Consider the following 14,400-nt stretch of genomic DNA (forward strand, 5'->3'; position numbering starts at 1 on the left):
TTCTCACCTTTAAATTCCATGATGGACTTAATTCTGTATGGAGACTTTATGCCCTCTGGGAGTGGAGTAGGGAGAAAAATCAGAACTAAACAGAGTAGTATGAGATCTCAGGGGCCAATATGGAAAAACTGGCCAGAGGGATCCTCAGGGCTGGAAAGGAGAAACTGAGGAAGAGCCTCATAGCAACACGGATGATGGGTTTAGAGCTGGAAGGGAGTTTAGAGATCATGTGGTCCAATCTTTTCACTTTACAGAGGATTGAGGCCCAAGGATTAGGAAAGCATCCCTGGGAGGGGAGAGAGTAAGAGCTTAAAGGGTAGAATTGTCTAGACAAACACAATTGACTGAGAACTAGCTGACCCCTTCTAGTTTTGTACCCAGGCCAATGAATTTTCTGGGGCTGACCCAATACTGTATTTCTGCTTCTGATTGAATTATTATTATTTTTTTAAGTGAGGCAATTGGGGTTAAGTGACTTGCCCAGGGTCACACAGCTAGTAAGTGTTAAGAGTCTGAGACCAGATTTGAACTCAGGTACTCCTGACTCCAGGGCCAGTGCTCTATCCACTGCGACACCTAGCTGCCCCTCTGATTGAATTATAACTCCCCCAAACCCACAAAACACCCTCTTCTTCCTGAAACTCCCAAGATTTCTTCTAGATCTTCAGTTTGTTGCGCAATTGAACCTGAAAATTAACCTGTCTGGAACTGTGAGAAACTTACTCTTCCCAAAGGCAGTCTTGTCGGTCTCTCTGTTCAGTTACCCCATATAAACCCTGTCACTAGTTCCCATATTTGGGTACTCCTGGAGCTTGCTATGGCAAGCTAGGTAGTACAGTGGATAGAGCACTGGCCCTGTAGTTGGGAGGACCTGAGTTCAAATGTGACCTCAAACACTTACTAGCTATGTGACCCTGGGCAAGTCACTTAACCTTAATTACCTTAAATATCCTGGGTCAATTCCAGTCGTCCTGATCATGTATCTTGATAATGTGTCTTGCCACTGGACCCAGATATCTCTGGAGGAGAAAGTAAGGCTGGTGACTTTACACAGCCATTCTTTGCTTAAATCCAACTCATTGCAAGTCACGACAGCTGTCATGGTCCTCTTTGAGGTCGAAAGACAAACAACAACAATGACAACAATAATGGCATTATCACTAATTACAACGCCTGTATCCCGATTAAAGGCCTTAATTTTGTTATATTGCTTGTTTTATTAATTTTCAGGTTGACAGTCTCATCCCTTATACGGCTGCCTTTATTCTCAGTCAGACTAGGTAGCTGAGTCCATAGTATAACCTGAAAGGTTTTTGGAGGATTTCTTTAGTGAGGTTTTAAGTTTCAATAATATAAAACTTTTAGAACACTGTATGTGTGTGTGTGTATACATATATGTAGTGTTATACATGATATATACATTTATAAATACACAGGCACATAGACAATACACATATGCATGTGTGTATATGCACAAATAGATGTATATGTAGATATACTCACATCTATATATCCACTGAGTTAGACACCCTAGAGAATAGTCACAACAAAGGAAGAAGAATAGAAGTTGAGAAACCGAGAGGTTCATAGGAGACAAAATTCGAGAAGCCAGTGGTAAAACTCATGATCTTCAATACCTACACACACATGCCCACAGTTTAGGCTACAATTGAGAAGGGTATAACACAAGCATGATCCTAAAACATGGAGGCAATTTGTTTTTTGGTGAGGCAATTGGGGTTAAGTGACTTGCCCAGGGTCACACAGCTAGTAAGTGTTAAGTGTCTGAGGCCAGATTTGAACTCGGGTCCTCCTGACTCCAGGGCCGGTGCTCTATCCACTGCGCCACCTAGCTTCCCCACAAAGAGGCAATTTTGACCTCGGTATTACTGAGACTTGATGGGATGAAACTCATGAGTGGAATGTCCAAAAGAAGCAAGATAGGAGTAATAGACGGAGCATTGGCCCTGAAGTTGGGAGGACCTGACTTCAAATCTGACCCCAGACACTTACTATCTGTGTTGTGTGATCCTGGGCAAGTCACTTAAGTCCAATTAATCCCCCCCCCCCAAAAAAAGAAGCAAGATAAATAAAAGGAGGGGGTGGCTAGGTGTCGCAGTGGATAAAGCACTGGGCCTGGATTCAGGAGTACCTGAGTTCAAATCCGGCCTCAGACACTTGACACTTACCAGCTATGTGACCCTGGGCAAGTCACTTAACCCCCATTGGCCCACAAAAAACAAACAAACCAACAAACAAAAAAGATAAATAAAAGGAAGTTGGAATGGGGGTTGGGATAGCATTGTATATTCAGAAGTCTCATGAGGAAATTCAGGAAGCAGATGGGAAGAAGCATTGTGGAAAGCATCTGTGTGAATGTCAATGGGGAGAGAAACAGAAGTAATTTTGTCATTGTAGTGTACTACTGATCACCCAAAGAGAAAATAAATAAGCAGTTTGGGAAGTAACTCATAGGCCTGGTAAAGGAGCATATTATACTAGTGATGAGACTTCAGTGACCCAGACCACCTTTGTTGGAGTGCTCTCTCTCTCTCTCTCTCTCTCTCTTTCTCTCTCTCTCTCTCTCTCTCTCTCTCTCTCTCTCTCTCTCTCTCTCTCTCTCTCTCTCTCCCTCCCTCTCAGAGCAATTAATAACTTCTTTATTTTATTCTCAGTAACAGGGGAAATTGGTTTCTAAGTTGAAAATGATGGGAACCTGAGTGGAAGTGACCATTTCTTCATAAAGTTTGTAACAGAGGAGAGGAAAGCCTGCCTTTCAGGTACCCTAGATTTGGGGAAAGCAGATTTCAAAGAGTTCAGAGGAAGGATGAGTAGGATCCTGTGCACTAAATTCTACAGGAGAAATCAGTGCAAGAGGGTTTGGAAATTTTCATGAATGAAATTCTGAAGGCTCAAAGTGAAAGGATTATGGTGATGAAGAAAATGGGAGTTGATTGAAGGGGCCAATGTGGACACACTGGAGACTCATGAACCAGCTTAGATTAAAAAAAAAAAGTACAGAAGACAGAAGCAAGAGTTTGGGAAGGATTATAGGCATTCACCACCACAGCCTGCTCCATAAGATTATACAAATAAGTTTATATTGTTAACCTTGACTGACATGCTTCTTGCTTGATCTAGGAAATCTACCATTTGTGGTTTAGGGTGGTTTCTGGACTCCTTTTGTCTCCTTGCTATGGTAGATGACTCACTAGTTTGGTAATTGTTATAATCAATGCTAATTATAATACATCAGAAATAATACATACCAATAATCAAGGGAAATTGACTTTAATATCCAAATTACTTACGCAGAAAAAAACAGCATATTTCTTCAGTAGAAAAAATATTTTAATACCACCTCCAAAGAAATCCAAGCATTCCTACAATAGATACCAAGTCTGCCTGAGGCCTTGGATTGATGGTTCTGAGGTCTGTGTATGGCTCTGTGTGTGTGTGTGTGTGTGTGTGTGTGTAGGGACATTGAACCTGGAGATAATGGGTCAGAAGAAGAGGTGGGGAAGTCTAAGATTGAAAGAGGCAGAAAATATTTCAAAGTTTTGGTGCCTGATGGTTGTGGGGACTCTGGAGAATGTCAAGAGGGTATGAGGCAGAGAGCAGGATGATATATCTGAGATTCATTGAAGGAGGCAAGACCTCTTTCAAGGCTTTGGGGTCTATGTGTATGTCTTGGGTGGTGAGGAAACAGAGAGACAATACAAAGTCAGCATTCAGACAGTTACAGATAAATGGGACAAAGAGTTTCTCTATGTAAACCAGAAAGAAATACAAACTCTAGAAGAGAAAGCATGAAATAGAGTGGCTCATGGTGATGAGATTGTTCACCTGTTTTGTTTTTTATTCAACTTCACAGCCACCAGGTTCAATCCAATCCAATCCAAAAAGCATTTTATTAAGCACCTCTACAGATTGTCTGGTTCTGACTCAACTTAACTGTCACTGGTCCAATCCAGGCCAAGTCAAACAGCATTTGTTTGTGCTTTTAAATTTTTATAGACACATTTTATTTTTCCTTACTTGCATTTTCTAGTACATCCTTTATCTCTGCCCCTCTTCCTGGGAGCCACCCCTTATAACAAAGAATAAAAAAGAAGTTAAAAATAGTTTTGCAAAATTAACTAATATATTAGGCAATTACAATGTTATATGCAGCATCCCATACCCATAGTCTTCAACCTATTCAAAGAAGAGAGGGAAGAACATTTTCATCTCTCTTTGGGGATAAAGCTTGGTCATCACAGTTCACAGCATTCAGTCCCAATGGTTTTGCTGGCATTTTTTCCACAAACATTATTTGTAAGCATTGTAATTATCATTTTCCTCTTTTTGCTTACTTCACTTTTCATCTTCAGTTCATATAAGCCTCCCCTGCTTCTCTGTTTTAATATTGTTTCTAATAGTATAATATCCTATTATATTCTTGTACTTAGTCAATAACCATTTATATGGCACCTACTACGTGCCAGTCACTGTGTGCCACAATTTGTTGAATCATTCTGTAATCAATATGTATTTACTTTGTTTCTAGCTCTTTGCTACTATAAAAAGTTCCCTTATAAATATTTGGGAGTATACAAGACCTTTCTTTTTATCATTTGCCTTCTTGGGGATATATATTTAGAAGTGGGATAGAGAGTGTGGGCATTTTATTCACCCTATTAGCTTAATTCCAAATTGTTTTCCAGGATGATTAGACCATTTCATAGTTTCACCACTAGCATATTACTTTGCCAGTTTTTCCACAACTCTTCCAGCACTGTTCCCATCTTTTGTCACCTTTGCCAATTTGAGGGTCGTAAGCTGGTGGTGCAGTGGATAGAGTACTGGGCCTGGAGTCAGGAAGACTTGTTTTGAGTTTAAAAATCTGGCCCTAGACACTTACTAGATGTGTTACCCTGGGTAAATCACTTACCCCTGTTTGCCTCAGTCTCCTCATCTCTAAAGTGAGCTGTAGAAGGAAAGGACAAACCACTCCTGTATCTTTGCCAAGAAAACCCCAAATGAAGTCATGAAGAGTTGGTCACAATTGAAATGACTAAACAACGGATGCTTTGATTTGTACTTTCTCATTAGTGAATTGGATCAGTCTTTCATATGGTTGTTGACAGTCTACACTTCTTTTGAGAAATGTTTGTTCATATCTTTTGACCATGAAATTAACCATGTAATTCTCATATAATTGAAATAATATATTTTATCTCTACGATCATCTCTATTCTTCCTTTGGTTAAGAATTCTTTCTCTAGTCACCATTGTAAAAGGCATTTGATCTAGTTCTTTTCTAATGTTTTTTAATGGTATGACTATTAATATTCAAATCATACATACTTTAGGAACTTATTGTGCTTTATAGTGTAAAATGCTGATTCAAATCACATTTATGTCAAACAATCTTCTGGTTTTTCTATCAATTTTTGTGCTCTTCCACCAAGCAATTTATGTTCTCAGGTTGATCGAATGCTAATTTATTCAATTATATTTTTTCTGCTTCCTCCTTATCTATTCTGTTCTGTTGATCTACTTTTCAATTTTTTAAAAAGTGCCAAAGAATTTGGATGATTACTGGATAAATATAATCCAGGAAGCAGAAAGAGCTATTCTTCATTTAGCCTTCCTTTTCCCATTCCTACCCTGATTATTTCTCTTGAGATACTAGATTTTTTGTCCCTACAATGAACTTTGTTGTGATTTTGTCTAGCTACCCAAATTCTCTCTCTCTCTCTCTCTCTCTCTCTCTCTCTCTCTTTTTTGTGAGGCAATTGAGGTTAAGTGACTTGCCCAAAGTCACACAGCTAGTAAATGTTAAGTGTCTGCGGTCGAATTTGAACTCAGGTTCTCCTGAATCCAGGGCCAATGCTCTATCTACTTCGCCACCTAGCTGCCCTCCATCTTTATTTCTTTAAGAACAAAAAACCATTTTATTAAGTAACTGTTATTTTCCAGGGTCTTACTATGCTAAGACAAATTCATATGCCAGAATTTTTGTTTACAATGACAAAAGAGGAAAAGATAAGATTGATAAATTGATCATGCAACTAGAAAATCAAGCAATTTCTGTGTGACCCTAGGCAAGTCACTTCACCCTTATTGCCCTGCAAAAGGAAAAGAAAAAGAAAAGAAAAGAAAAAAGAAAGAAAAAAGAAAATCAAGAAATTTATATATCAAAAGCAAGCACAAAATAGGTAATTGAGAAAACTAAAGGCAAGACAGAAAGAAAAAACCCTGAATTAATTAAATTGAAAATTTAAATTAAATTAATATCTATAAAATATAAAGTGTTCAATAAAATCGGAAATAGATTGTCTAAATAAGCCTTTTTTTGTTTTTAAAATATATGCCTCAATTTGCACTCCGATTCTATTACCTCTCTCTCTGTTTCATCATGAGTCTTTTGGAATTGTGGTTAGTCATTACATCATCAGAGTTCCTAAGTCTTTCAAAGTTGTTTGCCTTTATAATTTTGTTATTATATTAATTGTTTTCCTGGTTCTGCTCACTTTACTTTGGATAAGTTCATATGCCTCTTCTCAGGTTTCCTTGAAACTATTTCCTTTCATCATTTCTTACAGCACAATAGTATTCTATCACATTAATAGACCATATTTCAATAAATCAATAAACATTTATTAAGCACCTATTATGTACTAGGCATTGTTAAGCAAGGGGGCTACAAAAATAGGCAAAAAATAATGACTGCCTTCAAGGAGCTCACAACCTAATGAGGAGAAACTAGGAGCTGATTCTTTTGAACAAACTAATAAAAATTTTAAAATAGCTTATCTGGGGGGAAGCTAGGTGGCGCAGTGGATAGAGCACCAGCCCTGGATTCAGAAGGACCTGAGTTCAAATCCTGCCTCAGACACTTGACACTTACTAGCTGTGTGACCTTGGGCAAGTCACTTAACCCTTATTGCCCTGCCCAAAAAAACAAAAAACAACAACAAAAAATAGCTTATCTGATTTAAAAAGAGAGTTGGAAAACCAAAGAAGATTAAAGTATATATAAAAAAGGAGAATTCACAACAAATGAGGATGAAATAAAAGAAAATATCATACATCATTTTTGCTAAATTATATGCAAACCAAAGGGATAACTTAGAGGAAATGGCTGAATACTTACATAAATACAAAATACCCAAATTCTGAATTAATTTCCAGAATAGCTGGACCAGTTCATAGCTCCACCAAGAGTATGTTAATGTACTTGTTTTGTTTGATAGTAGATCCTTTAATTTCTCCTAATGGTATGGGGATACTATTAGGAAGATCAAAAAGTGATGAAACAAAGATAAAAATTATTTTCTAAATTAATATCACAATTGTCTTCTCAATTTATTCTCCACAGGGGAGAGTGGAGTAATATTAAGTTTTAGGGAACATTTCAATTTTTGATTTATCATATGTTTCATGTGTAACAACTGGACTATAGTTGTAAAATCTCTAAAAGATTCTGAATTTCCTTAGACATGTCTTTGAGAAGTCTCATTGTTTGATTTGGTTATTGGAAAAGCTATTTAGGGGCAGTTAGGTGGCACAGTGGATAGAGCACTGGCCCTTGATCCAGGAGGACCTGAGTTAAAATCCAGCCTCAGACACTTGACACTTACTAGCTGTGTGACCCTGGGCAAGTCACTTAACCCTCATTGCCCTGCAAAAAAAATAGGAAAAAGAAAAAGGAAAAGCTATCTAAAGTTGTGTTAAGATCAATTTTGTAGGAAACTTTCCACCTGATTACCAGTATCTGAAACACCTGAAAGACTTTGCAACCACACCCGAAATTCTACAGCTGAGACTTGCTAGTTGATTATCAGCATCCACACCTGAAAGACTTTCACTCCACAACTACACCTAGAGGACATCCCAAGAATCATCTGAGAAAAGACTTCCAAAGACTTAAATGGACATTTTTCTGTTTTCCTTTTCCCCACTGCATACACTATTTGTAATATTCACCTACTAAAGGGGAGTGCCCTCTTTAGTTTTTCTCTGTTTGTAATGTCCACCTGCTAAAGGGGAGTGCCCCCTTTAGCCTTTGTTAATGCATAGCTCAATTTCTTTTCTCTCTTTTCATTCCCTTTTCTTTGTTAGTCATAAGTATCTATAATGTTGTTGCTTCATGTAAGGAGATGATGTTTCTTCATGAAGCACAGGGGGGAGTGTGAGAACCAGGGCACCCCACCCCCTGCTGAGAAAGACATTGTGAGAACCAGGGTGCTGCCCCCTGATGAGAAGCATGTGACTAGCTTCCCAGAAGTTGCCTGTATTCATAGAACCACCTGTAAATCATGTCAATCAATGGACCAGCCAATTAACTTGGAGCTGTGTGTGGGACTGCCCTGCTTCCTGTTTCACAGGGGGCTTCCTGGAGAACCAGCTGGGGCTCTCTCTTTTTGGAAGCATGAGGTGGTAGGTGAAGGTGGATTTTCTCTTTATCTATCTCAAATAGATCTGAGCTAGGTTTTTCCATTCTTTCAGAGACCTGTGCTCACTCTCTCTTCACTAACTTTTAATACATTTAATAAATACATAAAAGCCTAAACTGTTTCCAAATCTGTCAGTAAATCTTAACTAGTTCCCCCCACCCCCAGTTATGTAAGGACACACATTAGATTTTAAACATCACACAGTCATTTGTCATTTCCCTTTTTTTTGTCAACTTTATCAACCTGATAGGCATGAGGGAACACCTCAGAGTTGTTTTAATTTTAATTTCTCTAAATTATTAATGATTTGGAGTGTTGTTTTTTCAAACAGCTATTGCTAGCTTAGATTGCTCCCTCTGAAAACTACCTCTTCACATTCTTTTACCATTTATCATTTGTGGAATAGCTCATATGTTTATATATTTAAATTTTAGAAATTATTTCCCATATGACTTCTCTTCTGGACTTCATCATGGTCTCAAGAAATTCATCACTCTACAAGATGGAATCAACTCTGAAATCTCTCACAGTTCCTCAGTACTCCATGCCCTTGGGACCCCCTACCTCTGATTGGAGAGGGTAGAGGATGGACATCTGAGAGCTCCTCCAAGATCCTTCATTAAGGAGGGGGCCCAGGGTGGCCATTTCATCATCTCCCACTCAGACTGTAACTTCAGCCTCCTTCCCTTGCACATCAATCTTTTCAGCTTCTTTTTTAGGGATTGTCTTCTTTTTTTAGGGATTGTGAACTTCTTAAGGATAGGGATTATCTTTTGCCTTTTTTTTGCAACTCTAGTGCTTACCATTGGTCTGGCACATAGCAGGTATTTAATAAATACTTATTGACTGACTAACTGAAATGAGACCTTTATCAGGGAAGCTTGCACACAAAGATTGCCCCCCAATTTTTTCCTTTCTCTCTAATTTTTTTGGTGAATTGTTTTTGCTTGTGTATAAACTCACAGATTTAATATAATTAAGACTGTTTTACCTACTTCGAACCTCTCTATTACTTGTTTGGCCATAAACTCTTCCCCCATCATAAGTCTGAGAGGTCATTTCTTCCATGTCTAAATCATATGCTATTTGGAGACTGGCAAATGGTATGAGACATCAGTCTGTACCTAGTTTCTGCCAGATTTCTTTCCCATTCTCCCAACAGTTTTTGTCAAATAGTGAGTTCTTGCCCCAAATGATTGGGATCTTGCATTTAAAATTAACCTTTTTTTTTCCAGAGAGCAAAGTTAAACAAACCCTATATAAGTGCCTATATACAAAAACACTAGCATCAGCACCAGCATCATTTGCATGTGAATTCACAAGGAAATCCTAACACTTAAAATAGTTCCTATACTACATAAATGATTTTAAAAAGCAAATATGATACTTCACTGAATTACTCATATTTAAAAGATATAGTCTTTTTTGTTTTGTTTTGGTTTTGTGGGGCAATGGGGGTTAAGTGACTTGCCCAGGGTCATACAGCTAGTAAGTGTCAAGTGTCTGAGGCCGGATTTGAACTCAGGTACTCCTGAATCTAGGGCCGGTGCTTTATCCACTGCGCCACCTAGCTGCCTCCTAAAAGATATAGTCTTGATATCCAAACCAGAAAAGGACAAAGAAAAAACAAAAAATAAACTGATATCACTAATGTTATCCTTTTTTTCAAATCTTAATAGCATTTTTCCAATTACTTATTAAAATAGTTTTCAACATTTGCTTTTATAACATTTTGAGTTCAAAATTTTTCTCCCTCCCTCCCCAAGACAGAAAGAAATCTGATATATATGTATAATTATGTTAAATATATTTCCACATTAGTCATGTTGTGAAAGAAGAATCAGAACAAAAGGGAAAAACCTCAAAAAGGAAAAAAAAACCCAAATGCATAAATAGTATGGTTCAATCCACATTCAGATTCCATGGTTCTTTTTTTCTGGATATGGAGAGCATTTTTTGTCAAAAGTCCTTTGGAATTGTCTTGGATCATTGTATTGCTGAGAAGAGCTAAGTCTATCACAGTTGATCATCACACAGTGATGCTGTTACTGTGTAGAATGTTCTCCTAGTTCTGCTCACTTAACTGAGCATCAGGCCACTTCAATCTTCTCAGGTTTTTCTGAAATCTGCCTGCTCATCACACTGTTATTCTTGCAAAAACATTCACATTAAAATATTAGAATATAGGCATATTGAGAGAGTACTTTTTTTGCACATCAGAAGTAAATTAAAAAGACCCACAAGGCTTTGTTGCTGAAAAATATGCATATTAAATGTAGTAATGTAAATGTGGCCCTGGGGAGTTATAGGTTTATGACCTTGGATTCTTTAATTAGCTTCAGCTCTGGCCCCTAGATTCACTTACAAGTCAATTATTGAGGACCTTAAGATTAATATTTACATTAGATTCTCAGCTTCCACCAAGTTCCTGTGAAGTTTTTTTCCTCCAGAATCCCTGAATATTTTTAGGGGGACTGGTTCCTAATCAGGGGTGAAAAAAGGGTTAAAAGGAATTTCTAAACCTTGTCAAATAGTTGTATGTACTAAAGACTTCAAATCAGTAACAGATGAAGGCAGCTAAAAGCAATACTTAATCTTAGCCTAGGGTTTTTTGCTAGTTTAGGTTGGCTGTAGCCTACCAGTTTGTAGTACTTTGAACTCTTGGGTATATATTAAAAGAGTTGTAGCTCTCCCTGGCAGGAAGAGACTTTCTAGCCCTTGCACCACTGCAGAGAGGAGCAGGGAGCAGCTTGGGGCCATGATACCAGTGGAAATTTCCTTCAAGAATGATGCCATTATTAGCAATAGATATGACACCCAGTACAAAGGTCTAAGGCCCATTAAAGACAATATATACCCAGTGTATAACATAGGTGGAATGCTGGAGTTCACCTGCAGGGCAGATGGAAAGACCCAGAGGTCCTTAGGGTATAATATTCTAGGTGTCAGGTGATGAAGTACTGTACCAGGGTAGGGTAGTGTCAGAGGAGAGAAGGTGGGGGAGATATGTGAATTATGTTATAAAAGTAGAAACAATAGGACTTGACAATTGATTGGATATGGAGGATAAGAAAGAAGAGGATGACACATATGTTGTGAGTCAGCTGAGTGACTGGAAGAATGGTGGTACCCTCCACAGTAATAGAAAAGTTGGGATGAGAGGAAGGTTTTGGGGGAAAGATAATGAATTCAGTTTTGAATATATTGAATTTTAAAAATGTTTTTATTTATAAGATTGAGTTTTGAAATTGATTTTTTTTTTGTGAGGCAATTGGGGTCAAGTGACTTGCCCAGGGTCACACAGCTAGTAAGTGTCAAGTGTCTGAGGCCGGATTTGAACTGAGGTCCTCCTGAATCCAGGGCTGGTGCTCTATCCGCTGTGGCCACATAACTTCCCCTGGATGTATTGTATTTTAGATGTCTTCAGCATATCCAGTTTGAGAAGCTAATTAGGTAATTCAAGTTGCAAGACTGGAGGTCAGGACAAAGGTTAAGGCTGGACAAATAGATCTGAAAATCATCTGCATAGGGGGCAAATAGGTGGCCTAGTGGATAAAGCACCAGCCCTGGATTCAGGAAGACCTGAGTTCAGATCCAGCCTCAGACACTTGACACTTAGTAGCTGTGTGACCCTGGGTAAGTCACTTAACCCTCATTGCCCTGCAAAAAAATAGCACACACACACACACACACACACACACAAAGAAAATCATCTGCATAGAGATACATAACTAAATCCACTGATGAAATCAGTAAGTGAAATAACATAGGAGGAGAAAAGAAGACAGCCCAAAACAGAGCCTTGGGTTGATACCCATGGTTAGTGTGTGTGACCTTAATGAAGATCCAATAAAAGAGACTGAGGAATGAGGTAGGAGGAGAGCCATGGAGCAGTAGTGTCCTGAAAACCTAGAGAGATGAGAGTTTCTAGGAGGACATGGTGGTCAATAGCTTCGAAGGCTGCAAAGAAGTCAAGAAGGATGAGGTTTGAGAAAAGGCCATGGGATTTAGCAATTACAAGTTCATTGGTATCTCTAGAGAGAGCAGTTTCAGTTGAACAATGAGGTCAGAAGACAGACTTGCGTTAAGAAGAGAGTGAGGGAGGGTGGCTAGGTGGCTCAGTGGATAAAGCAGTGGCCCTGGAGTCAGGAGTACCTGAGTTCAAATCTGGCCTCAGACACTTGACACTTACCAGCTGTGTGACCCTGGGCAAGTCACTTAACCCCATTGCCCAGCAAAAAAAAAAAAAAAAAAAAGAAGAGAGTGAGGGGAAAGGAAGTGGAAGCACTGATTAGAGATGACCTTCTTGTTTAGCCATTAAGAAAGGAGAGATATAGGATGATAGGGAATGAGAATGGAAGGAGCAAATGAAGGTTTTTTGAGGATGGGGGAGACATAGATGTCTTTGTAGGCAGTAGAGAAACAGTCAATAGATAAGGAGAGATTGAAGATCATTGAGAAAGTAGGGACCAATCTGCTGGAGAATGGGTCTGCCTTGGCAAAGAGAAGGGTTGCCTCTTCATGTGAAACAAGGGCAAAGGAGAACAGAATGGTGGAAGGCTTCTAAGTGATGTGAGATGAGAATGGGGAAGACGGACTTCTCAGTGGATAGCTCCTTTTTTCAGTGAAATATGAAGGAAGGCTTTCAGTTTTCAGGGTTGGGGGTTTGGGGAGTTATGAGAGTTTAAGGAGGCATAAAAAGGTTTGGAGAAGTCACTGTGGTGAGTAGGATGGTGAATCAATTAGGTAGATATGAAGCATTTTCTTGCTACAGTGAGGGCCCAGTGAGGGCTTATTATGTAAGATAAAATTGGAGTGATAAGTTTTGGGAACAAGAACTCACTATTTATTGGTTTTTGTTTTGTTTTGTTTTGTTTTTGCCGGGCAATGAGAGGTAAGTGACTTGTCCAGGGTAACACAGCTAGTAAGTGTCAAGCATCTGAGGTCGGATTTGAATTCAGGTCCTCCTGAATCCAGGGCCGGTCCTTTATCCACTGAGCCACCTAGCTGCCCCAAGAATTTGCTATTTAACCAAAATTACTGGGAAAACTCAAAAGCAGTTTGACAGAAACTAGGTCTAGACTAACATCTCACAATGCAGGTCTCACTGAGTACAAAAGGATGGAGCGAGTGAGGAAGGAAAAGGTTTGAAATAAATGCTAGTTTGGGGCAACTAGGTGGCACAGTGGATAGAGCACCGGCCCTGGAGTCAGGAGGACTTGAGTTCAAATCTGTCCTCAGATGCTTGACATTTACTAGCTGTGTGACCCTGGGCAAATCACTTAACCCCAACCGCCTCACCAAAAAGAGAAAGAAAGAAAAGAGAAAGGAAGAAATGCAAGTTTGTTACTTATTTGATCCAGAGTGCAGAGTGGAAGAAGTGGGTAGCTTTAGAATGGGGCACTGGCAGGGTTGAGTTGAAGGGGATAAGGATAAGAGACAAGTCAGTGGGGGATGAAGAATGGGGTTTGAGCAATGGCAGCCAGGAGTTCAGAATTACAGCGATGGAGAGGTTGATGTATGATGAGGTAGGTATGTTAAACATTGAGGAATGAGTTCAGGTAGGTTATCATTGTCCTTAGGGATTCAGATTTGGGGTACAGTTGTCCTAGGGTATCAGGCAGCTATGTGTAATTGTAAAGTGTTGGGCTGGAGAGAAGGGTGCCAGGTCAGGGCTAAGGCAACTGTTGTGGGGTTGTAGGTGGCCTGAGAAGGTGCCTGAAGAACGATGGAATGGCTGCTCAACTCACTAATTATTCAAAATACATAGAAGAGAGCAAAATTAATTTGAGGACACAGACAAGAAAGGCAATGCTGGAACTGCCATGAAAACAAGCACTATCTAGTGAACATTCATGGTTTTATATTCAGTCTTCTTTGTAATGGAAATGTTCTGTTAGTTAAGTTCATAACATTGTAAAGGAAAATCATTTTTTTAATTCAAAAAAGGTTGTTG

This window comes from Dromiciops gliroides, chromosome 1 (assembly GCF_019393635.1).
Source record: "Dromiciops gliroides isolate mDroGli1 chromosome 1, mDroGli1.pri, whole genome shotgun sequence".
NCBI lineage: Eukaryota > Metazoa > Chordata > Mammalia > Microbiotheria > Microbiotheriidae > Dromiciops > Dromiciops gliroides.